This window comes from Grammomys surdaster, unplaced genomic scaffold, assembly GCF_004785775.1.
Source record: "Grammomys surdaster isolate TR1022 unplaced genomic scaffold, NIH_TR_1.0 345, whole genome shotgun sequence".
NCBI lineage: Eukaryota > Metazoa > Chordata > Mammalia > Rodentia > Muridae > Grammomys > Grammomys surdaster.
In genome coordinates, this window is record NW_021604764.1 from 2,232,829 (window position 1) to 2,256,401 (window position 23,573).

General features: G+C 40.7%; 1 protein-coding gene across 1 annotated transcript in view; it reads left to right on the forward strand.

Annotated features, from left to right (window-relative positions):
• Positions 1-2,657: 2,657 nt before the first annotated feature.
• Positions 2,658-23,573, forward strand: part of Dync1i1 (dynein cytoplasmic 1 intermediate chain 1) — a 290,802-nt gene continuing 269,886 nt past the window's right edge. The window contains exon 1 of the mRNA XM_028779147.1: positions 2,658-2,956. The gene's annotated coding sequence lies outside the window, so the exon portion shown is untranslated. The remainder of the gene's footprint in view (positions 2,957-23,573) is intronic.

Below are 23,573 nucleotides of genomic sequence, written 5' to 3' on the forward strand. Positions count from 1 at the left end.
TATCTCATCCCCCCTCCTCCTTTTTGCTTTTATACCATTTTAATTACATGCAAGTATTAAGGTCAGTTCTAGGTTGAGGAACTAGCAATATAATAGATGAAAATCGTCAAGGAACAAGCAAGACAATAAACACAAATAGTCAGAGAACAAACAAGGCAATATACAAAATTCCATAGCATACATTACAGAATATCTATAATGATAGAACTCAACAAAATTATAGAATCCTGTGCTGAACCTCCAACTGGTCTTTTCAGCCTTTACTTGTAAATCCAATCTCCATCCTGTGGATGCCTCCAGATGACTCATTCAGCTTTGGGGTTGTTTTGTTTTGCTCCCTGATCAGATGCCTTTAGTGGATCCCCAGTATACATTTTCAGCCTCTGTTAGGGCCCAGTCATACTCTTTATGAATCTGTCATTCTCAAACACACTACTTACCATTTGCTGTGTGCATTTTGGCTTTTCTCTCTTCTGGAGTTTTATGTGTAGAAATGTCGTCCCTTCTTCATTTCTACCATTAGAAAGAATAGCTCTCAATTCAAACATCCATAGTCACAGTTGTTTTTAATTATGTTTCCTTTCTTCTACCATCATACAGTTGAGAATAAAGACCATAGTCTCCTAAGTTTTGGATCATGTGACATGACTAGCACAATCATTTGAAAGTTGTAGGCACTAGACAGTTTTGTGTTGTAAAGACAGAAATTTAGCTTCCCAGGTGAGCTGAGTACTGAGGTAAATGGAATACAAATCTCAGCCAGGTTGTTCAGGAGCTGTGGTGCTTTGTAAATGCTCTGAGACTCAAGGTCCTTTTGCAGACTACAGGGTAATGTAGACAGACATAATTAAGTAAATGGATATTGGAAATGTATTAAAAGTGATTATTAGATCGACTCGGGATACAATGTAGATTGTCAAACAATAGTTATCTTCATACTAGAGAAAACAAGAACCCATTTGTCTTAGTTAAGGTTTTACTGCTTCGAACAGACACCATAACCGTGGCAGCTCTTAGAAAGGGCAATATTTAATTGGGGCTGTCTTGCAGGTTCAGAATTTCAGTCCATTTTCATCATGACAGGAAGTATGGCATCTTCCAGGGAAGCATGGAACAGGGGGAGCTGAGAGTTCTACATCGTGATCTAAAGGCAGTTAGGAGAAGAATGGCTTCCAGGTAGCTAAGAGAAGGGTCTTAAAGCCCACCCTCAAAGTGACACACTTCCTTTAGCAAGGCCATACCTACTCCAATAAGGTCATGTCAATAGTGCCGTTCTCTGGGCCAAGCATATTCAAACAGCAACAACTGTTAAGGGGATGGATAGTTCTGCAGTCCTAGTCAAGTGCAAAGGCCTGAAGAATTCCTGCAGAGCCACTGGTCTGCAGATCACTCTGGAAGGCTGGTGAAGCTGGTTTCTGATGTGTTCAAAAAATGTCAGCAGTAGCCACGGTTGAAGTAAGCTGGAGAAGCTGTGAAAAGGATAGGTGTATTTGACAGGATAATGGGAAGGCACTAGAAGAAATACATGGGGAAACGGTCCCCACATTTAGAATCCCCACATTTATCTTCCCTTTCAGATAACCTGATCAAGAAAATGTCTATCAGGTGTGCCCAAGAGCATGCTTCTTAGTTGATTTCAACTCTAGTCAGGTTGACAACCAAGGCTAAGCATCACACAGTTCTTATAATATTCTGTCTACTCTATCAGGTAATAGAAAATTTAAAAGAAAATTCATATTGAGTTGACCTGCGTTGAGCATTTTCAGTACATGGTAACAATATATATTGACTAGTGTTATCTTTCTTAGGATATCTTGAATCTCTTCAACTTAAAAAACATTTAGCCTTAAGTCACCTATTTCTATGATCAAAAAAGACCAGCCAGGAAGACAAATTTGAAACAACGATAGATAAGACATTGTATTCATAATTGGATTTTATTTTGAAATTACTGTGATAACTGCTAAAGTTACAAGCATTTGAGTATCTATGAGATGCCTCTCCACATATCTACTCTCTTATCTGTATAGTGATGACTACGATGTCCATGTAAAATAATGAAAAGCTCATCTACAAAATAATACCAATCCCACACTTCTTACCATCCAAACGCCATTCCTCAGCTTTCCAACAGCGAGTATGGTAAACTTCCGGGAAGTCCAAAAACGTTACTCAGGTGTTTTGTTTTGTTTTTAAAGCCAGGACATCAGAAAAACAATGAGAAGCAAGCTACACACACACACACACACACACACATGCACACACATACACACACACTGTATATAGCATATGTACATAAATAAGTGTACCTATGTATGTATACATGTGTGTATGTATCAATATATATATAATTTACATACACAAAGATAGATAGATAGATAGATAGATAGATAGATAGGGAGTGAGAGGTATAATTTATATTAATTTATACATTTGTGTGTGTAACTGTGTATTTGTGTATGTCTGGGAAGACCTAGGTTCAGCCATACCTGTAGAGCACGGATAGATCTAAGCTTGTCTATTCTTTTAAAAAAGACTTAAAGTTTCTCTGTCTGGGAGCGAAGTTGCCCATGGAGGAAACCATCAGGAGCTTGGCAGACTCACAGCTCTCCTTGGCAGTAACTTAGGTGTGCGCTGCCTGCGGCCCAGGACTGACTGTCCCCGGGTTCCCTCCTTCCTGCCAGGCTGGCCCGAGGCTGTGCTGCGCCGTGCGGAGGCCCTCCCGCGGGAGGCGCGGGCGTGGAGGGCGTGGGCCGTGGGCGGGGCGAACCCCGCAGCCCGGGTGCTGGGAGCTGTCAGTGTCAGGCTCAGGAGAGAGGAAGTGATCGCTCCGGGAGGAGCGCTAGCCTAGCGGCGCAGCGTGAGACAGCACATCCTGCTGGCGCGGGCCCGCTGCTCTCCGTCCTCCCGCGCCTCCTCCACGACCCCCCAGTGAACCTCCGCGGATAGCATCCAGGTAATCCATGGGTGGGAGGGAGATCGTGTCTATGCTCAGCCACCTCCGCGCCCCTCGCCCCAGGCGACATCTGCAGGACACCCGGGAGCTGAACGGTAGCCGTGACTGCGGCAGCCACCTCTGGGCACAGCCTGGGCCCCTTTCCCCATGCTCCTGCATAGTGTAGTGCCCCAAGCTGGAGCCCTCCAGCGGCAGCCCTGGCTGCAGCTCCCCAGGAGCGGAGAGGTACAGGCAGAGGAGGAAGGGTCAAGGGTGTCATCACCTTGTAGCCCACCTTGAACACTGGGAGGGGCATGGCAAGGTTCCTCACCTTGGTTTTCTTTCTCCCTGGGAGCAAAATGCCAGCGACTGTGCTGTCCATATCCCTGTGGGCTACTAGCTCATGGCCCCTAGAAAGGGAGACCTGCAGAGTGAGGGAAAGGATGCTGCTTGATTACATTTCTGAGCTGTCTGCAAAGCTCTAGGATGCTGTTGCTACCCGCCAAGTCGGAGGGGGCCAATGCACTTCCAACCGAGCTTTAATTAAACACTCATGCAAGATGCCAGTTTCTTTCTCTGCTGGATAAAATAAAAGTATGGCTGGGGCTATGTTTTGGTAAACACCTCCGCGGCTCTCCTTCCCCCACTCCCACCCGGAATTGCTCTGGCCATGTAAAGCTCCAAGTCGTCACCAGAGCACTGATCCTAGGAGAGCTGATGAGGAACTGAGTGTGCGGGAGTCTCATGACTCTTACCTCGGCAAACATTAACCGGAGACTGAGGACCAGGAGAGGGTATCACTTAGGAAACCGGAGGCTCAAGGAAAGGCAGAAAATCAAATAAATATACTGACTCTCCTGGACTGTAACCACACCTAAGGCAGGAACAAGTAGCCAGCCATTTTCTTGCTGGAGTTGTGTTTGGAATGAGCATTACAGACTTGATGCAGCTTGAAGTTGTGAAGGAATTGCTTCCAGACATTGCAGACTAGCAGGAAGCTTAGCTGACAGAGTAGCTTGCCAGGGACAGTCCAAGATAGCTTTCGATAACAACATGGATATGACAACCCTCCCCCGGAATACTTTTGTGCAATTGTGGAAGTTATTGTGGGAGGGGAAATGTGTTGATCAGTATTAGAGTATTGGTAACTTTGAAATGGGAACACCCAGTGTAATTTGCATCCCCCGGGGTCTTCTTGAGAATGTCTGTAATACTTCTTCTGGTTTTTTGTTTGTTTGTTTGTTTGTTTCTTTCTTTCTTTCTTTCATTTGTTTGTTTTAACAATTCCTAGTTTGTTCCTAAAGGTTTACTCTAGGGAAACCGAGTTGTCTCTGTTCTTCTGACTATTCTTAGTGGAACAAAATCTGGCAGTCCAAGGTATGAGGCAGTGTTCTCTTCACTAGAACAAGCTCTCCAAGATGTCAGATCCGGGGAGCCAGTGATCAGGAGATACTCTTTTAAAAACTCATCCAGCACAATACGGGAGTATCGAATGCACCCCTTTCCAACCTGCCCGGGGCTGGGCACTATTTTTGTCCCAGAACATTTTGTGCATGTCTGTCTTGTTTCCGGGTTCTGTCTTCTGTGTACCTGTATGAATCTCTCGGATGCTGAAGTCTTTTGTGCATTGGCTTCCTGAGGCAGAGAGGGCTGGTTCATGACTTCTGCCCAGTGCCTGACCTGACCCCTTTCCTATTGAATATATGTCATGGGTTGGTTTCCCGTTAGAACCTTAGTTGAGTCTTTATGGACAATCATGTTGAGGTTATGGACAGAGAAGAGAAGAAACTCGATACACAAGTTGAACAGGTCAGAGTCACTAAATTGTGCTTTTTTCTGACAAGCTTCTAAGATGGTAGAAGGGCCTTTCTGCTAGCATGCTGTCTGTTTAAGAGGAGGTACTATGAAATTTCTCCTAGTACCTGTCTTTTCTAAAAATATCAATTCCCTTGGCTACACATACTGAACATTCCCCCCCCCTGAGTCCAGTGTTGATCAAGACATTCGTAGGAAATCCACACACTCTGTGCATGTTCGGACAGCTATGTAGGCCAATAGTGCAAAATCAATGCCATGCTTTTAGTCTCAGGCTGGTCACATAGCACAGGCATTACCCTTTATCCCTATGGACCACTCGCCTTTCCCTGTATCTTTTTGTCACATAACTGAGCATCAAGTGAAGGGATCAAAGACATCCATGGAAAGCTAAGTATCTTGTCTTTCTGCTTTATCCTTCTCACACTGTGTTCACTAAATATAGCCAAAGCTGATAAGAGCAGCAGCTACATGTGCTGAACCCTTTCTCGTGAATCCCATTTTAAATATCCTCTCATTTGTATTAAAAAAAATCTCATAGGAAAACTTATGACACAGGCATTGCTTACAATCTCTTTAAGGAATTAGGTCATAGTGATGTCAAGTAACTTCCTGAAGTTTACTCAAGTTAACTGGCTAGGGTTTTTTGATGCAGAAGCCCAGGTCTCCACTTTTAACCACACTTCCAGACTATGAAGCAGTTCTAACTGATTTAATTTCAGATACTGGGTAGTAGGTTCTGTTGATGTTGTTGTGTCTCTTTTTGTCCTTAAGTTGGCTCCACAAGACAGAGAACATTTAAACATGAAGCAGAGTTAAGTGAGATAAAGAGATCACAGTTAATAGAAGTAGGAGTCTGACCAGGTCGACCCCGGAACTCATCCATTTTGGTTACTGTTTTGTGATAACAAGAATAACAAAAAGTAGACTGTTACTGTCCTGGCAATAGACAACTCTTAAAGTGAGACACTTGGGCAACTCTTAAAGTGAGACACTTGGGCTATCAGACCATTGAAACAATGCACACCAACTATTTAAAAGCCATCCCCCCCCCCAGAGTCAATCAGAGGAGTAACTTGTCTCCTAGGAAAAGATTTCACACTTGACATTTGGAAAGCCATCTTAGAGAGGAACCTGGAGCCTAGCAATGACTCGGTAGGACCACTGCTCAGTTACACATATCTCTTGCCACTAACTCAACACAAACCAGTCAGTACTTCAAAGAGAAGCTTAAGGGGGTGGGTCACAAGATCCCTTTGTTTGTTTCTCTTCCCAAGGAAGTAATGTTGAGGGAATCTCCCTTCTGTGCTTTTCACCATTACTTATCCTTTAAATCCTTTTTTTTTTTTTTTTTTTTTGTCTTGTCAAGGATGAGTTGCCTAGCATAGCTCCTTGGAGCTGGCAGGGTCGACATTCACCATAAAATCTCCCCTGACATTTTCTCTTAGGTTACCCTTGAAGCTGCAAGTGTAGCCATATTTTCCTCACCCAAGTGGTAACTGTGGATGACATCATAAATGCAAACTCCATTTATTTACCCTTTGGAATAAAACATTGAATACTCATCCCCCCCCCCCACTTAAAAGAAGGTTTCGAAGCTGTGTAAATTGTTGCTTCTCTTGACCACAAATTATTTTTATTAAAAACATGTAGTCTCTATATCACCTAGAAAAGTGTGAACATGTGTTTGTTTGGGTTCATTCGTGGAGTAATAAACAGACTGATATTTTGAGTTACTCAGCCCCTCCCCCCATACCTCCTGGGATGATGATGATGATGATGATGATGATGATTATTTTGCTTTGCTATGTAAGAAGGCTGATTTGAGAATGGCAATGTAAATCTTGCCATAATGTAGACGCCACTGCCTATGAACTAGTCTGGAAGAGAGCCCGGGTAGTACATGGTCACCCTGATTTTCATTGTTACTATTATTATTATTGTTATTATTTTATTACTGGAGTTGACCTTTTATGTCTGTAGACAATGGAGAGGAGGCACATTGAAGTATTCAATGGTTAGGCATTTAATCGGGTAACACTGATGAATATTTTATGCATTTCTGCATAGATATTTTAAAGGAAATTTAAGATATTTTTAAATAATATGAGATTAAGAAGCATCGGTTCCTAAGGAGTTGGAGCAGGGGTTGGCGGGGGGGGGGGCATAGAGGTCACTGCTGAAACGTATCAAGGCAAAAGCACTGTACCAGGACTAGCCAAATGTTCTTATCTGTCATATATCCAGCATTACACCCAGGTGTCAGGTATATCTACATAAGTTCATCTTGCATTCAGGTGATGCCTCCAGCAATGGCCATGGCTTGAGCATTGGTCCACTCTTCTAGCACTTACCCGGAGTATAGTTTACTGACACAGTAGTTCATCAAATCACCAAACACCCCCGTAAGGTAGATGCTCTTATCTTCTTACACAAACAAGGAGATGTTTAGAAAACCCAGCGGCTTGTCCCAGGCCACATGAGGCCAGCTAAGGAAGTGCTAGATTTCAAATACAGATCAACCGAACTCCAGAGTTCCTTCATTCTCTTCCTACCACATCTCATTGTCTCTCCATCCATGTGTGCTGCCAAAAGTGCCTTTTAATGTAGCTTTTTGTTTATTATGGCAGCACTCGGCATCCTTCCAGAACTCACTCAAGCACTGATAGGAAAAGGCTGACTGTATTATGAGAAAGAACACAGGACTTACGCATTTCTCATTGTGACCTATCTTCATTGACTGAAGATTAAGCCTTACTCATGTAACTTTCGTGTGTTTCCAGACATCTTGTAGAATATAACAGCCCTTATCTAACCCAGTTCAAAGACAATCTGCCCAGGGCAACAGCAGCTCAAGACTATTGCAAAGATGAATTTCCTTCCAGGCTCTCCCATATTCTGGGACTTTTCGGCTACAGCAACAATGCTGTGGTCTGAAACACTGGCTCTGTACTAAATCCTAGGAAGTTTTGAACGTACCATACATCCAAGGCTCTGTTTACAGTTCACAGCAATCCTGAAGTTATATTGCAGAAATGGAGAGATGGAGGGCAGGATGCTCTCACATTCAAGATTCTGCTTGGGGCTTGGCATCTTTAAATTCTGCTGTTTTCTTCAGTACTTTCATAGCACATCCCATTGTTTTGTTTTGTGATATAGAATAGCTAGTACTATCAGCATGACAAATGCATAAAGCATTTCTACTAGGGTTAAGGAATTCTTTGCAATAAAAGAGGCATGTCTGAGATATTTTAATGTATGACTATGTCCTTAGTCAATAGTTGAGCATGGCCACATGTCTCAGTGAACTTGATTATGACTCAACACAATGATTCCTAAAGAATATTTTTGTTTGTTTTTTGAGACAGGGTTTTTCTGTATAGCCCTGGTTATCCTGGAACTTTCTGTAGACCAGGCTAGCCTTGAACTCACAATATCCATCATCTCTGCCTCCTGACAGCCACCACTGCCCAGCCCAAAAAATTAAAAAAAAATTCTATCATCACTTCCTGGACATCACATTTTTTGGTTGGCATCTAATTTTTTTCATAATGGATTTTAATAATTACCACAGGGGGTGGAGAGATAGCTCAGTGGGTAAGAATGTTTGCAATGTAGCCATGAACATCTGAGTTCATGTTCCCAGAACACACATAAAAAGCTAGATGTGGCTTCATGTGCCATAACCCCAGCACTCTAGGGGCTGGAGACAAGTGGATTCTTGGCAAGTGCTGGCTGCCAACCTAGTTACAAGTACAGCAAGAGACCTTGTTTCAAGGGAACAGAGGAGAGATTAATAGAGCAGGGCAACAGATGTCCTCCACTGACTTCCGTGTGTGCTTGGGTGTGTGCACCTGTGGACACACATGCCAGCCATCTGCCTACACGCCACACGGATATACCACACACACTCACATAAGCAAAAGAATGATTAAATTATATTGAATGTGATTTTTTTTAGAATATGATAGACTTTGACAATTAAGATAAAATAATGACATCCTGCATTAATTCAATTAAAATGTAATTGTTATAATATCTATGTAGAAGATCTCTTTTACATAGCAAAGGTGTATTTTTTAGCTTGAAGTCAAAACTCACTAAAATTTGGACCCATTTTCCTCATATAACCTCCCTTCCTCCTTCCTTCTTCCCTGTTTTCCCTCTTCTTCCCTCTCCCTGCCTCTTCTCCCTCCCTCCCTCTCTTGCTCTTTTTCTTCCTTCTTTCTTGCAGTTCTTATTTTCTTCAGTAGTGTGAAAGAAGTGCCTTTGTAAGTGGATCAGGGGATGGAGTTCCCACTGAGGCACATTCTCCAGCAGACACCCAGAAGCTGCAGGTCTGGAGATGAGTGCCCTCGACACTTCCCTTCTCCTGCTCCTTTTTCACAGCCTCTGTGTGGCCAGATGTGGCTGTGGTGCCTTTACTGGCTCCAGGCACCTTGTCCTTTGTAGTTATGTGAGAGGAGTGAAGGGCAGGAAGGACTGCGCTGGAGTGGATGGGACTATCTCCAACTGGCAGAGAGAGAGAGAGAGAGAGAGAGAGAGAGAGAGAGAGAGAGAGAGAGGGGTGGTTATGTGGACAGCTCCTTCCTCTGTTTAAAGATTTTTCAGTAAGGTTTTAAAAAGGAGCCATTTTGTATGTTTTCAGATTGGTGGCTCTTAGCTAAGATCATTTCCCAGTGATTCTGGAAACATTGGGTCCTGTCTGGACAATATCACTTGCCACATTAGGGACTGCAGCTAGCAGTGAGTAGGGAGAAGTACAGGCAGCTGGTAGGCAATTCAGACCCCAGAGCAAGGAATTATCTGGCCTCAACTTTCAGTGAGGCCAAGGTTTAAATCCTTCTTAAAATTCTCCAATTTTCTCATTAAAAATTTCCTTGCATTTTTAGTCTGTCTCCTTGGTCTTTGACAAGATAGCTGGATCATGACATCCAAAAGGGTGCATAAAGTCAGAGGAAGAAGGTGTGAGATGGCCTGCCTACTGCCTATGTGAACATCAGTTTGTTCACCTGTCTATGGGGATGATCGCTCAGCCCAGAGAAATAGTGTGAGGATTATTGACAGTGAGTACACAAGGCCCAGGGGATGGTACACCGCCCTTCTCTGGGAGACGCTTTCTTTTGTCAAATAGCTGTCACACTCTCTTCTCTTCTCTAGACTGGATATAATCTTTCCCTCTGAGAATCAGTGAAAGATGTTATTTGGGCTTACACTTATGCACCTGCCTGCTTCCTTTTCAGACTCTCAGGTTTTCTGATACATCCTCCTGTTTCCCAGTAGAGTCTCTGATATATAGAAAACACACAGCAGGCTTTAGTTGATCTGAAATAGAAGACAGAATAAATCCCACTTAATTTTCTTAAAAGATTGGGTTCCTCCCCACATTAGGCCATTTTAATATGTTTAGTTAAAAAAAAATCACTGCCTAAAGTGTAGCACCCATTATCAGCTTGCTCCCAGTGTGCACTGGGACTTGGCAATGCCTGAGATTTTGGAAGCCTTGCCTTCCTCAGTCACAGTCATATGGTGTAACTCTGCTGTGGCAAGGGGAGTCTTGGGAGCTTTCTCTTAAGGAAACAGCAGGCAGAATGGTTTGGGCATATGTTTCCTCTGTGAATCCCTTAAGCAAATTCTTTTGAGACAGACAGAAATGGAGATGCAGAGAGACAGAGATACACAGAGATGCAGAGAATATATGTTAGCATGATGTAGATGTAATGAGGGTGTTCATGTGGGCTTGTCTGTGCACACACACACATGTGGAGGCTAAAGTTCAATGTCACTGGACATCTTAGTCACTTCAAGCCTCTACTTTTGGAGTCAGGGTATGTCACTGAACTTGGAGCTCATCCAGTCACCTAGACTGGCTAGCCAGAGAGCTTCAGAGACCTTCCTGTCTTTTCTTCCCAGCACTGGGTTTATAGTCTTGGACTGCCATGCTGGGGTTTTCAGGGAGTTGCCAGGGTCTGAACTCAAGTTCTTCATACTTACACAGCCAGGGATTTACCACACAGTCCCTCTTAGACTAATTCTTCTGATTTGGCTTTCTATTAGACACTCTTTACTGAGCAGTTCAGTGCTTTGATTCATGGCTAATGTGATGAAGAAAAGTTATGACTCACTCATTATTGGGTTTATATTTTATTACAATGTCCCATGTGAGGCCATAATAATGATGATATTTGAAATGGTGCCAGTGGATAAATGACAGCAGAACACTTCATCTCCTTTGTCTACAAACAGTTTCCTTTGCAGGATGCAAGCTAGGGTGTCTGCTCAGCTTAGGTCTGAAATTGTGCCCATTTCTTTGTTGGACAAGATGAGGATTTCACTAATTGAATTGGACTATGCTTTCTCTTTTAGGATGCAGTTAAGGTTCTATAGCTCAACCTGTGGAAATGTTTAACTATTTATCAGGCTTCTGAATGTTAAAAATGTGAGTACAGATGACTTGAGAGCACAGTCTCAGAAAGAAATTGTGGATGTCTATAGTTGGTGGGATTTTATCACCGAAAAAGAAACAGGCCCAGGGGAAATGTGTATTTAGACAGTGTCCTCTTTTTACATGGCCTGTCTCTCCTGTTACATCATTCACCTGACTTGTATCAAAGGGATTGTGGGAAATGCTGTGTATTTTGTGGAGGAAGAATAACAAAACCTTTCTCTGTTTGCTTCCTTTATAAGTGTGACTTTGTTCCCTCTTGGAAAGGTATAGGTTACTCCCACTGGGAAAGAGGATCCTCCCTGTTTGAATACCTCAGCCCAGAGGAAGGCAGGAATCTATTCACTTAAGTTAAAATGTCACGATAGATCTCCTCTTGTAAATATAGACCTCCCAGGGACAGTGTAAGGGGAAGCTTTGACCTTCAGTGTTTCCTTGCTTTTTCTTTCAAGCTTTTAAATATTTCTCAAGTCCTGATGAAAAGCCATCAGCACCTTAAACAAGGGTGAAATCCTGCATCACACATCATTCAATATTAAGTGAACTGTACTCAGTTACCTTAAATCTTCTAAAATAAATATGAATAACTCTCCATAAGGGCCAATAAATTAGAGATATTTGTTGAAAATTGGAGAAAAGCATTTGCAGAGGAGGAAGAAAGTACTCTTTTTCCAGTGTATTGTTTCTTTGCTACATTCTGTGAGGGCTGGGCCATGTACTTCAAGAATGTTAGCAAAAGTTTACTTTTAAGGATTGAGAGGAGAGTGGGGACATCTGGTCAACCTCATAATTTCTTTCTGCTATACTGGTCTGTAAATGTAAGTAGCATATGTAGTGTATTTTCTCAGCTCTTTGAGGAAAAACACAAAACTAAAGCTGCTTTAGACCAGTGTCTATGTGTTTCATAAACTGAAATGTCAGTATAAACTGACATGACAGCTCCATGGTATGGTTAAGGGGGAGGTTTTTGTTGTAGATATGAGTGAAAGAACAGGCAGAGGTATCTGGAAGAGTCCAGAGCAAAGAAAGAAAGAAATAGACTAAACATAGCCACAAGACTGGTTATGACTAGCGGTATCTGTGAGAGAGGGAGACTATCAGAAAATAAAGAACAGAGAAAACAGTGCAAAAAGCAGGAGCAGAGCATAGAGGGAGGGAGGGAGGGAGGGAGGGAGGGAGGGAGGGAACAAACATGTTGAGATAGTGGATCACATGGAGAATGAGCAGTTGCAGGGAGGGAAGGCTGTGAGCTGGAGAGAGTTCAGAGTAGAGCAGGAGGTGAGTGAGAAAGGCAGGATGCTAGCATGGACTCCAAAATATGTAACAGATACCTGTGATTCTGAGAATGTCTGGAGGCCAGCTTGGGTTTTTATACATTGATAGATGCCACAGGTAGCCATATGTCCCTTCTGCCACACTTAAGAGAAATTACTACTTTGGTGGTAGGAACCACTTTTGCAAGTTTCTGAGAAAGGCTGACTTTTATCTAAACACCAGAAATTGTCTTATGGCCCAGGTTGAGCTTATTCCTGTGTATTTGGACTACTTTTTAGAGTTTGGGATATTGGAATTTCCTTTTGACATGGTAATATGGACTTGGTGCTTTCTTATATTTATACTCTCTTCATAGGACAGTATATAGCCAGGGGCAGGGAAGAAGTGTCCTTGGCAGTTTCCAGAACTTGCTCATGGAAAATGAGACTAACAAGAATCTTGGCTTACTGGGATGGCCATAGGGTACACTGATCAGGTAGGCTGTAAGATAATACAATAAGAAACTATTCCCACTCTTCAACAAAGCAACAATGGAAGACTTTTCTTGTACATGCTTCATGTGCACTGTGTGGGTCAGCAAGGGCCTTTCCCATCATATGCACTCGAAATCCCAAATTTGGAGGCTCCATCTTGAACCATGAGATAGAAAGAAAACATAAAAGTCCTATTACTACTGCAACATTACATACCAGATATGCATGGTCTTTGTGAGGTGACCCATGGCAAGTTTTTCTGGTTTGTATTTCATTGGGAAAAGCCAGTCACATAGCCTCGCCTTATGCCAGTGGCTCTTTGAATGATGTCTTATGGCAATAGAATGGAACATTTTGTGATTGATAACAAGAAAAAAGACACTGGAAGGGAAGAGGGTTTGCATGGGAGCTGCCTATGCTGATGATAACCACTTCCTGCTCTAGCGATATCATCCCACTCCAGTAGCTCCTGAAAGAATGACGATTTTGTTTTAGAATATTTAATGCATAGAAATTATAGTAATTTTAGACATTTTAATTTCGAAATTTTAGTAGCATCATGATGAAAATAGGTTCTCAGAAGAATGAGCTTACATATCTGGATTTTTGCTGATAATAACATGTATGTAATATTAAAATTAGTTTTCTTTCTTTAGCAGTTTTTCAATTGTGGTCAAGAACTTAGGACTTAGTCTGTCCCAGCTAAGATCAATAACTTACTCCTAAGAACATTCCCTCCATTGAATTTGCCAAACAACAGACTTCAATTTTATTGTATCAAAACCATTTCTATTGATGTTTTAAGCTTCATTCTCCTCTTTTGTTCTTAGATTTGATGTGAGATAGAAAGAAAAACATAAAGTATTTATAAGTCAGTGGGAATGGATTAGCATGACTAGGAACTCAGATTTAAAGCTACTCTGACTTCTTACTATTCATTCAACCTTGATAAGTAATTCTGTCTGCCTGAAACATGTTTTCTTCATCTATGAAATGGAATTAATGTCAAAAGCATACATTTCCTAGTGCCATGATAAGACTTGAAAGAATAAAACTCAGTTAAGTTTCTATTCCTTAAATGGTTATTTTTTCACTTTGTTATTTTGACATGTTCAACAAAAACATTGACTTCCAGGGATGAAGGAATTCACACACTGGGCATTCAGGCCTCAACTAACATGGGCTTAGTAATTCTTGACACTGGATATTTTTTGGGGAGGGGGCTTATGTATCCCTCGATGCCTCCAATTTGAAATATAGATGAGAATGACCATGAACTTCTTAACCTCCTGCCTCTACTTCTTAAATTCATCACCACACCCAATGCTGGACATGTCAGACAATCAGTCTACCAACTGAGTGACATTCCATAGTCTGAATCCTAGTCCTTCTGATGCAGGATCATGTTGTAGAATCTATGTTCTCTCTGTGCATGAGAAGTGCCTAGTTCAAAGTTCATAGGCTAGAATGATGAGACATTCACTCAACACTCTTTGGGCATGTAAGATGACCATAGTTCAGAGATCACAAGAGTGTCAATATGGCATCTATTCTAGCCTAGTTACTCAGGTCTGCTGAGATTAAAACATTAACATTAGTTTTAACAAATTAAAATAAAACAGGGTACAAATTCACTGTTAAATCATGAATACTTTCTGCCTGTGGGTTCCAGAAAGTTGGAAAATCCATATGGTTATAGTGTGGACTTATATAATAATCAGCATCACAGGAAAGAGTTGACAACTGAGAGTCTGCTATGAGACAGAGGGCATGTCTGTGGGTGACATAGTGATCTGCAGGTCTCTATCTGTCTTCCTCCTCCTCTGAAGCACTGCATGGTGGTTGGCAGGGCTCTGTGTGTCTATAGCCTTCCTGTGCAGTTGGATGGAGGACAGACCTATGGACATCTTTCCCCACCCACACCATGTGGCAAGGCTGAACACAGGTCTCTGTGTGTCTTCCACCTCCCACCCTGTGCTGTCTGGATTTGATTTTTATATGTCTTAGACATAAAAGAGCTTGGCCACCAAGTCAGATATCAAGCTAGGATGAACAAAGGATTGTCAACTGCTCTCCCCTCACTTATAGAAGAACACCATCACCAACAAGGTGTTGGTCATTGCAGAGAGAGAAGGTTTTTTTTTTTTGTCTTGTTTTTTTTTGTTTTTGTTTTTGTTTTTGAGACAGGATTTCATGTTGCCTTTGGACTTTTAATACTCTTGCTACCTCCTCAGTGGCAGGATTATTATAGGTGTATGTCTTTGCCATCAACTTCAAACCAATTCTTCAATGCAAAATGGGAGAAGTTTGAAGGGAACAGCACCACATTTGTGGGCTGCACACTGACAAATGGCTACATCTACAAAGTTTATCTTGTCAAACAGGTATGAGTATGCTTATCAGTTGTAACACAGAATCAACAACATGGAGAGCCTTTGTCTCAACTTATTTAAGAGGTGGACTGGGCTGCCTGTGAGGAGAGGGTGTTTAATTCTAGAGCATTTCTGGTGTTACCCTTCAGTGAGGACTTGTGGATGAAAATTCAGACCACTGCTACATGACTTTTCTCCAAACTTAAAAATCTATAATTCTATATACTAGCTACCCTGCTCTGGTCAGGTCCTACGGTGAAGTTGGAACCAACCCAAACACGGGGCCTGGTGCTGAACTGAAGCGTTAAATGCAGTGGTCTGTGTCGACTTCCTTTCCCTTCTAATTGTTCAGAGTGCAATATTTATTCATTCATTCTTTCTTTCTTTCTTTCATTTGTTCCCTCATTAAGTATTCATCAAATTCCCATTAGCCTTGAAAGTGGTATCAAAGTATTAGGTGTAGCTGACAAAAGTTAGACAGCTTGTAGCAGTCATTAATCCAAAAAGAAACCTAGATGTGGTGACACATAACTGTCACCTAGTACTCAGTAGGTTAAGAGCCTTCATTCTCCTTGAGCTACACTGAAACTTAAAGGGACTGGAGAGGTGGTTTAGTGGATAAAAATACTTGCTGTTTCAATTTCCAGCACCCATGTTGGGTGACTCATAACTGCTTGTAACTCTAGTTCCAGGGGATCTGATACCTCTAGTCTCCACAGGCACTCAAAATCAAATGCTCATACCTCATACATACATATGCGTAATTTTTAAAGTAACATAAACAAATCTTTAAAAGAAAAAAAAGCCAGGCAGTAGTGGTGCACACCTTTAATCCTTGAACAGGAAGACAGAAGCAGGCAGATCTCTGAGTTTGAGGGCCGCCTGGTCTACAGGGTGGGTTCCAGGACAGCCAAGGCTACATAGAAAGACAAAAACAAGAAACAGAAAAGAAAACAAAACAAAAAAGCAGACACCAAACAACTATATTACTTTTAAGCCTATACTCACTACCCCCAACTATACTGTTTCTGGTTTGAAAACAAAACAAAAACAACAAAAAACAAAACAAAACAAAACAAACAAACAAACAAAAACCCATGAGACGAGTTGGGAGATAGAGAGTTCACACCCTGAATGCTTATATTATGCAAAGTATGTACTAGATATGTCAGGGTATCCACTTTCAAGCTTAGTTTCTCACATTTTCCTGCTATAAAGCAAAGGTGTAACATGTAAGGAAGTGTTAATTTGAGTTGTTGGCATTGGTTAACACTCTGAATTTGATAGTGTTGACTTAATGTATAATTGCTTGAATTTTTCAAGGTTATTAAAAAATTTTAGAAAAATGAGTAGTTTTCTTCTGTACTGAAACAGGACCAGAAAATAAAAATAACTGCCCTGGGTCACTTACAGCCTGAGAGGATAACTTATTGCTCATTGACTCTCTAGCCACCAAAGCCATTCAACCATCTGCTGTAGTCTCATTGAACTGTGCTTTCCTGAAGACATGTCCCTGCTCCTGTGACTGGCTCCTACTGCTCCTCGTCCACAGAGTCCCAGTTCCCACACTAAGCACATGTCAGTGCTGCAGCTCGCCCTTCACAGAGCCCACCTCATGTTCCAGCTACCACATGCTGTCTGCAGTGTGCTGTGCCATCTCAGGCATTTGCCACACTTTCCCATGCTCTGTTGCCAGAGTTTTCCAACCCAACCATATTACCACTTTTTGAGACAGGCTCTATTTTGATCCTTTGTGTAAAGTCCCACAGTATACTCAGAACAGAACTTTTTTTGATAGGGCCTTAGTAAGCTTGTCATTCGGTTAATTAACATAAAGACATAAATTAACATAAAATAAAGACAAATTTAGCATTACGGATGTAACTATGTGAGTTTCTAAGTCTTTGTAAAAAAAGTTGAATTAAAGGTATTTGAGGTTGGTTAAATGTTTTTAATTTTAAATCACATGTTCCTCTATTATATGCAGAATCTAGACAATAATGTGTATGTATGTTGTATGTACATATATATATATATATATATATATATATATATATATATATATATATACTTTGTACGTGTGGCTATAGTATAATAAGAAAAAAAAGAAGAAGAAAGAAAGGCTAACTGCAAGGGGATTGGGAAGAACTGAGTACAGGTGATGGACATGAATTATGAAAGAATAAAGTTGATTGCCTTCCCAGCTCTAGTTCTTTATGGAACTTTTGGGTTTGGCAATAAATAAGTGTATAAAATATACTGGATTCTGAAGGTATAAAATTTAATGGGAAATTTCTTCAGCTTGTATTTGGAATGTCTACAGTAACTATACAGAAGTTCATCAACATTTTGAGTCCAATTCATTTCTGTGTGTGATGTCTTTATTTTTAAAGGTGTTTTTATAATAAAGTTCATAAAATTAAAAAAGTAAAAATAAAATAACTTAAACTTTTAACTTACAATAATCGCTTTATCAAGTAGTGTGAGTCTTCTTGCCGTTCATGAAGAACTTATGTCAAACACTCAAGGAGTTCTCTCTTCTCTTACATTAGACATTACGCCCCATCTTTTTCTTGACCATGCCCTATCCTTTTGCAAAGAGTCACTTATACAGCAGAGACTGAATCTGAGGGGAGACGTATGTTTTGATCACCCAGATGAAATTGGAGTTAATAACTGTGTGTATACTTATATGGATACATACTCATCTATGACTAGAAAATGTTTCCTGAACATCCACATTCTTATATATGATGATGTATCATATTGAAACTATGGATATGGATGTGATTTGAGCTAGCAATTAATATACACACAAGCATTACTAAGGTATAGATTTAAGCCTTGAAATTCTAGATTATTCTTATATAGCTCAAGTCCTCTCGCACAATGGCAATGAATAAACACACAACCAATGTGAGTCTATGTTATACATTAAGTCACAAGCATAATATGCCAACTTTCTGCATGCTGAGAGAAATGCAGTCTCCTGTTTGGATTATCACTACCTATTCCTCAAACTAGAGATGTTAAATCTGTGCATCTATTCTGATATTTTTGAAACTCTGTGATTGGTTAGGAAACATCTAATTGAATTGATATTAAGTCAAGAAGTGACCTCGAATAGGACAGCCTGCTAGAGAAAAGGAGATAGAAGAGCTAATTGCTACATTGTGTATTTTGTCACTCTTTGACATGATCTTAGTCCTTCACCACTTTACAATTCTTTCTGCCAAAGCTTGTTCTCTTTCAAATCGAATATATACAAGCCTATGTTCATTCAGAGAGACAGATGGTTGTACATGGCTGTAGCTAAAGTAAAGTCTTTGAATTAAAAAAAAATGCATGTAGTATCAGGCAGGTTTAAGCCTTTTTAAGAACGGGGTAAATCTGTCCTGAATGCTGTCTCATACCATGAAGTTAGCCATTCAAATAAGGCACTCTGTGCCAGGTCTCAGGCTGGGTATTTGTAGAAGCTTTTCAGATAGCCATTTGCTTTCTAAAAAAAGGTATAAAGATTGTGCTGATTGGACAAATGGCCAATACCCAAAGCCTAGAGTGTCACTCAGCATTTGTGCTGACATAATCTGCGAGAGCATGTTCTGCTCCTGCATGGCTGGCAGAGCAATGTGGGGTTTCTAATTTTGTGGAGATACTGGAATAGTTACAAATGTAGGTTAAGTATCAGTTTTCAGTGACTGAGCTTGTATTTTCTCCTTTCTGCTTGCTGGTCAATTAAAAAGTAGATGTGATTGATTTGGAAATTCTGTGGGAGATTTTCAGTGCCCTATGAGTGGGTTGTATGTTCCATATACACCTAGATAGTAGTTACTAAAATAGAGCTGGCTCAGTCTCCTTTGCCAATGGCCATCAGCCATTTCGGCTCATCCTGATATCTTGTGTAAATGTCATGTCTCAGGAGTATCACAGCAGGAAAATAATTGATTGAGAAAGAACAAAAAATAGAGGCAACTTTAGAATTTAATGTATTAATTATTAGAAATGTATTAATAGTAGAAATGATAATGACTTCTCCCTGTACCCTCCGCAAACCATAAATCATGTATGTGTGCATGCCTGTTCAATACTAACACCATGAAACAGAATTTTTCTTTAGCATCTGCTGTAATGCTTCTAATTTATTCATAACCAGAATGGCTGTCTATGGTCACTAACATGATTTCAACACTCTGCAATGAACTGGAATCCCTGTTTTAAAAGGATGGTGTAGTACATAGTTTGATAGAAGTAAATTATCCAATGTTGTATGTAGTGAAATTCTTCTGTTTCTCTCCTACCTACAGAGAATGACAAATCCTCTTGAAGCATAGCACAGCTATCTCTTGGTGTAGGGTGACCACTTATCTCTGTGTAGTATTGAAAAATTTCCCCCTCTTTCACTTTCCCTTACATTTCTGTGCAAACTAGACTGATGACTAACTCAATCTCAGGGGTCTAACCTTGGATTTCATTCCCATCTTCATATCTCCTACCATTTTTTTGTACTTAATGTTTTATCCATATCAAATTACTCATCCTTCAGATGCATCATCCTCCCTAACCCCACCCTCACCCCTTTGTCCATTCTTCCTCCTCTATTTGGGAAGTACCACTCACCTAGGCTCTCTTGTGTCTTATTTCTTTTGTAATGTGTTTGATCCACCTATTCTGTGAGGCTCTGGCTCATTCCCTCTATGGACAAGTGAGTCATTACAGATCATCGATTTAAGCAGTTCTTGCTAGCTCTGTGCTGTAGTCTCCTTCTTTATCGCCCATAGAGCAAATTCTGGGAGGATAACTGCTAACACAAAACAAATGACTGTAACCAAGGAACAAAATAAAGGAAGGAGAACAACCCAATTAAATGCTAAGACCATGAGAGTGGGTCAAGGGACAGAGAACAATATAACCCTGGGCACACACAGTCTGTAAAAGTCTGTGCTGTGAAGAGTGGACCTTAAGGTCAAAGTAGTTTGCTTTGGACAAATTCTCTACATTGTCTTCTTGTACTTCTGTTTTTCTATTGTATGTTTTGCAGAGTTTGGTGGTCCTTGCCATTTCATAGACTTGTCCACATACTATACCAGGAGAGATGACCAAGATAGACAGGTCAACCAGCTGATGTTGTCGAAATCTAATTCACTTCATAGAAAAATGTGGCCTGTGTATAAAGACATCAGGCTGTGGAATCCCAGTCACAGCTAAAGCTAGTCATATAAAGATTTGCTTGTTAACGGTTACGTTAAAGACTGATTCCCCAGGTTACTTGAAAGCCACTTATTTTTAGATACACTCATTTATTATCTTAGCAAATCAGAGAAAGCATCTCTAAGTACAACAAAGAACACTGTGCTAAAGCACAGATTATTTTTACAGTTTTAAAAAGAAAAACCAGCCTTCAGCTTGATGATTTATTCTAAGGCATTTGGGGTAATAAATCCTAGAGTGCTGTATTTATCACTTTTGATTAAACAATAGAGGCTGTTAATTATCAATTCACTGGGTTTTGCTAACTAGCCCATGTGGAGTCAGAAAATAGAGATTAAACATGTAAAGCACGCAAAAAAATTTGTATGAATGAACTTATAGTGGTAGTAATGTAATAAAAGATAATTTAATAGGTGTCTTGATATTGGAGTGGGTGTTTATTGCACATTTGTGCCAGTGGGTGTGGAAAGAGTTTCCTTCACCATGGAAATATAAAGGCTTTGCTTTTGCTTTGTTTTGTATTCTTTTGTTTTTTCATAACCAGGGAATTTCTTTGAATTTGTTCTTTAAAAAGCACAGCACTCTAGAGAAAATGGTGATTGGAAGATTCCTGGCATCTTGGTGATAGCATAGAAAGCTTTCCATTCCTATGTAGTGGTTGTTTGTCAGCAGCTCAAGAGATGCTTACTGAGCTCACTGCCTCGTGTAACAAGTACATTGCTCACTTAGCTGTGGTCCAGAAGGGGAAAAGTCACCCCAACAGAATGTCGGTATCAGGGTAGCACATGCCTCCATTTCATCCTGCACAGGATGCTAAGGACACCTGTGAGGAGTGCTTGGCCCATGTTTGTGACATGGTCAAGATTCAGTCCCACAGGTTGTGGCACTAAACTGGTGAAATTTGAGAAATTGATTGCATGGGAAGATGCTCTTCTCCAAAGTGGTGCACTCATATGAGACATGCCACTGCCTATACACAGAAGAAAGACACATCCTCATTTCTCACCAAGAATACAGAGCAGAACCTAAGCAATGAGTCTGATTTATTACTCCTTGATTATACCATTTAAAATATATATAATTACATTTGTGTATTTGTTTGTTTGTTTGTTTATATGTGAGTGGGGTGCGTGCCACTGTGTTTGTGGGTGTTGGGAAGGGGAGTCAGGTAATCCCTTCCAGCCTGTGGTTCTGAAACTCAGATTGTCTAGCTTGGGAGCAAGCTTGCTCACCAGCTGACTCATCCCGCCAGCCCTGACCAGGACTCTATATTCTTCATCAAATCTCTATTAAAAACACAAGTTTAACAATTTATTGGTTTCTTCAGCCCCATAGAAGGGCAGAAGTCTCCTATACCATGTAAAACTTCTATAAATAAAACTATAATTTTGCATTGTTACTCTGTTGTTTGTTATAGAGTCCCCAGACAGTGAATCAAAAGTAGACAGAAGAAGAAGATTTTTTCTTCTTCTCCCACCTTTGATGGCTTACAACAGCCTTCGTAAGTAAGGGGCTGACTGAGTTGAGATGCAGAGGTGAATGGGAGTTATCGAGGAATGAGGAATGAGCAAAATGTTTTTAAAATTTACCAAGTTATAAAGGCGTGGAAGGGTTTGGTATATGACATGAAAACAAGAACTGGAAAGTAGAAGTCTACGGATGAAGAGATGGGGGGGGGGAAGAGAGCATACTGGAGATGTGCTGTAATTAGTAGTCATCAGATTTGGGTGGCCGAAAGATCCCACACCCCTTGTGGAGGGTTCACAATGAGGAACAAGGTTGATTAAGAAGGAATACAAGATGAAAAGAGTATAGGGACCACCAGAAGAGCAATGATGAGCAATGGGTGATGTGAATGGATCTGAAGAAGGGATGGCAAGACTGCAAATTTTACATAGTAAAATTTGGCAGAGTGTTGAAACATGCCTGTGGCATATGGCAAGTGTGAGGATTTGAAGGCTGATCAAGGAATGTAGAAAAATATGACATGGCAACATTGGGTAAGAAGATTTATTAAATATATGGGTAGGATTGCTTGAAAGAGGAAGGCCCACACAATAAACTTTACAACCATAACCACCTGGCCAGAAGCAGAAGAGCTCAAGGAAATTCCCAGTAATGGGAAAAGGAAGCCCACATATGTTGTCATAATTGTCTAGAAATAAGGTTGGGGTCTGAGAGTCAGAGAGCTCTGAAAAGTCTGTAACATCTACAGTAGTTTTATTCATGACTAGCAGATTATCACAGATGCTTTATTACGCATGCAAAGAAAGCCATGGACGACAAGAGTTTGTTTCTGGCTAGTAGGCTTTTAGCTAGTGGTATCAGCCAGTATCACAAAAGAAAACCACATAGAAGCCAATAGACAAGAACCACCTTGTCAACACATGACATGTGTATTTTGGATGCCTACTGTAGGTCTAGTGTAGTGATGAGGAGCTAACATGCCAGTTCCAAATAAAGCTTACATCATGGTTTATAGAGATGCTACCTGCACCTTTTCATATGTTTCTTGAGAGAGCTTAGGTTGAAAAAAATGTTTTATTTATATAGACATACTTTAGCATCTCTAGAACTAGAAAGATACTTTCTTTTTATGTAAAGTGCATGGATTCTTGTTACCTGGCCTAATATTTAACCAAAGAAGATGCCTCATCCTTTTCAGATGTTTTGATCCAAGACTTCTCTGTAAGCCCTTTGTCTCTCTTCCTGGTGGTTTTCCTATTGACATCCCCTACAGGGCTCCCATGTCCTTACTTGAGGTTCCATTTTCTCATTCCTTTTCTGCCCTAATTTTGATAGATACAATTCCACAATACTTCCCTATAGTTGTCCAACTGTTGTATCTCTGCTCTGTCTTTGTAGGCATTCAAAGATTCCACTTGAAATTCGAATTTTCTAAGGACTCTTGATATCATCTGAGCATTTCCTGAGAGGAAATACTCTAAGACCTAAATGGCTGATTCTCTTAATTGAGAGACAATTCCTTTTTCAACAAGAATCATGCTGAATCTCTAAGTTAATGAAATGCACCATAGGGGTCAGAAATA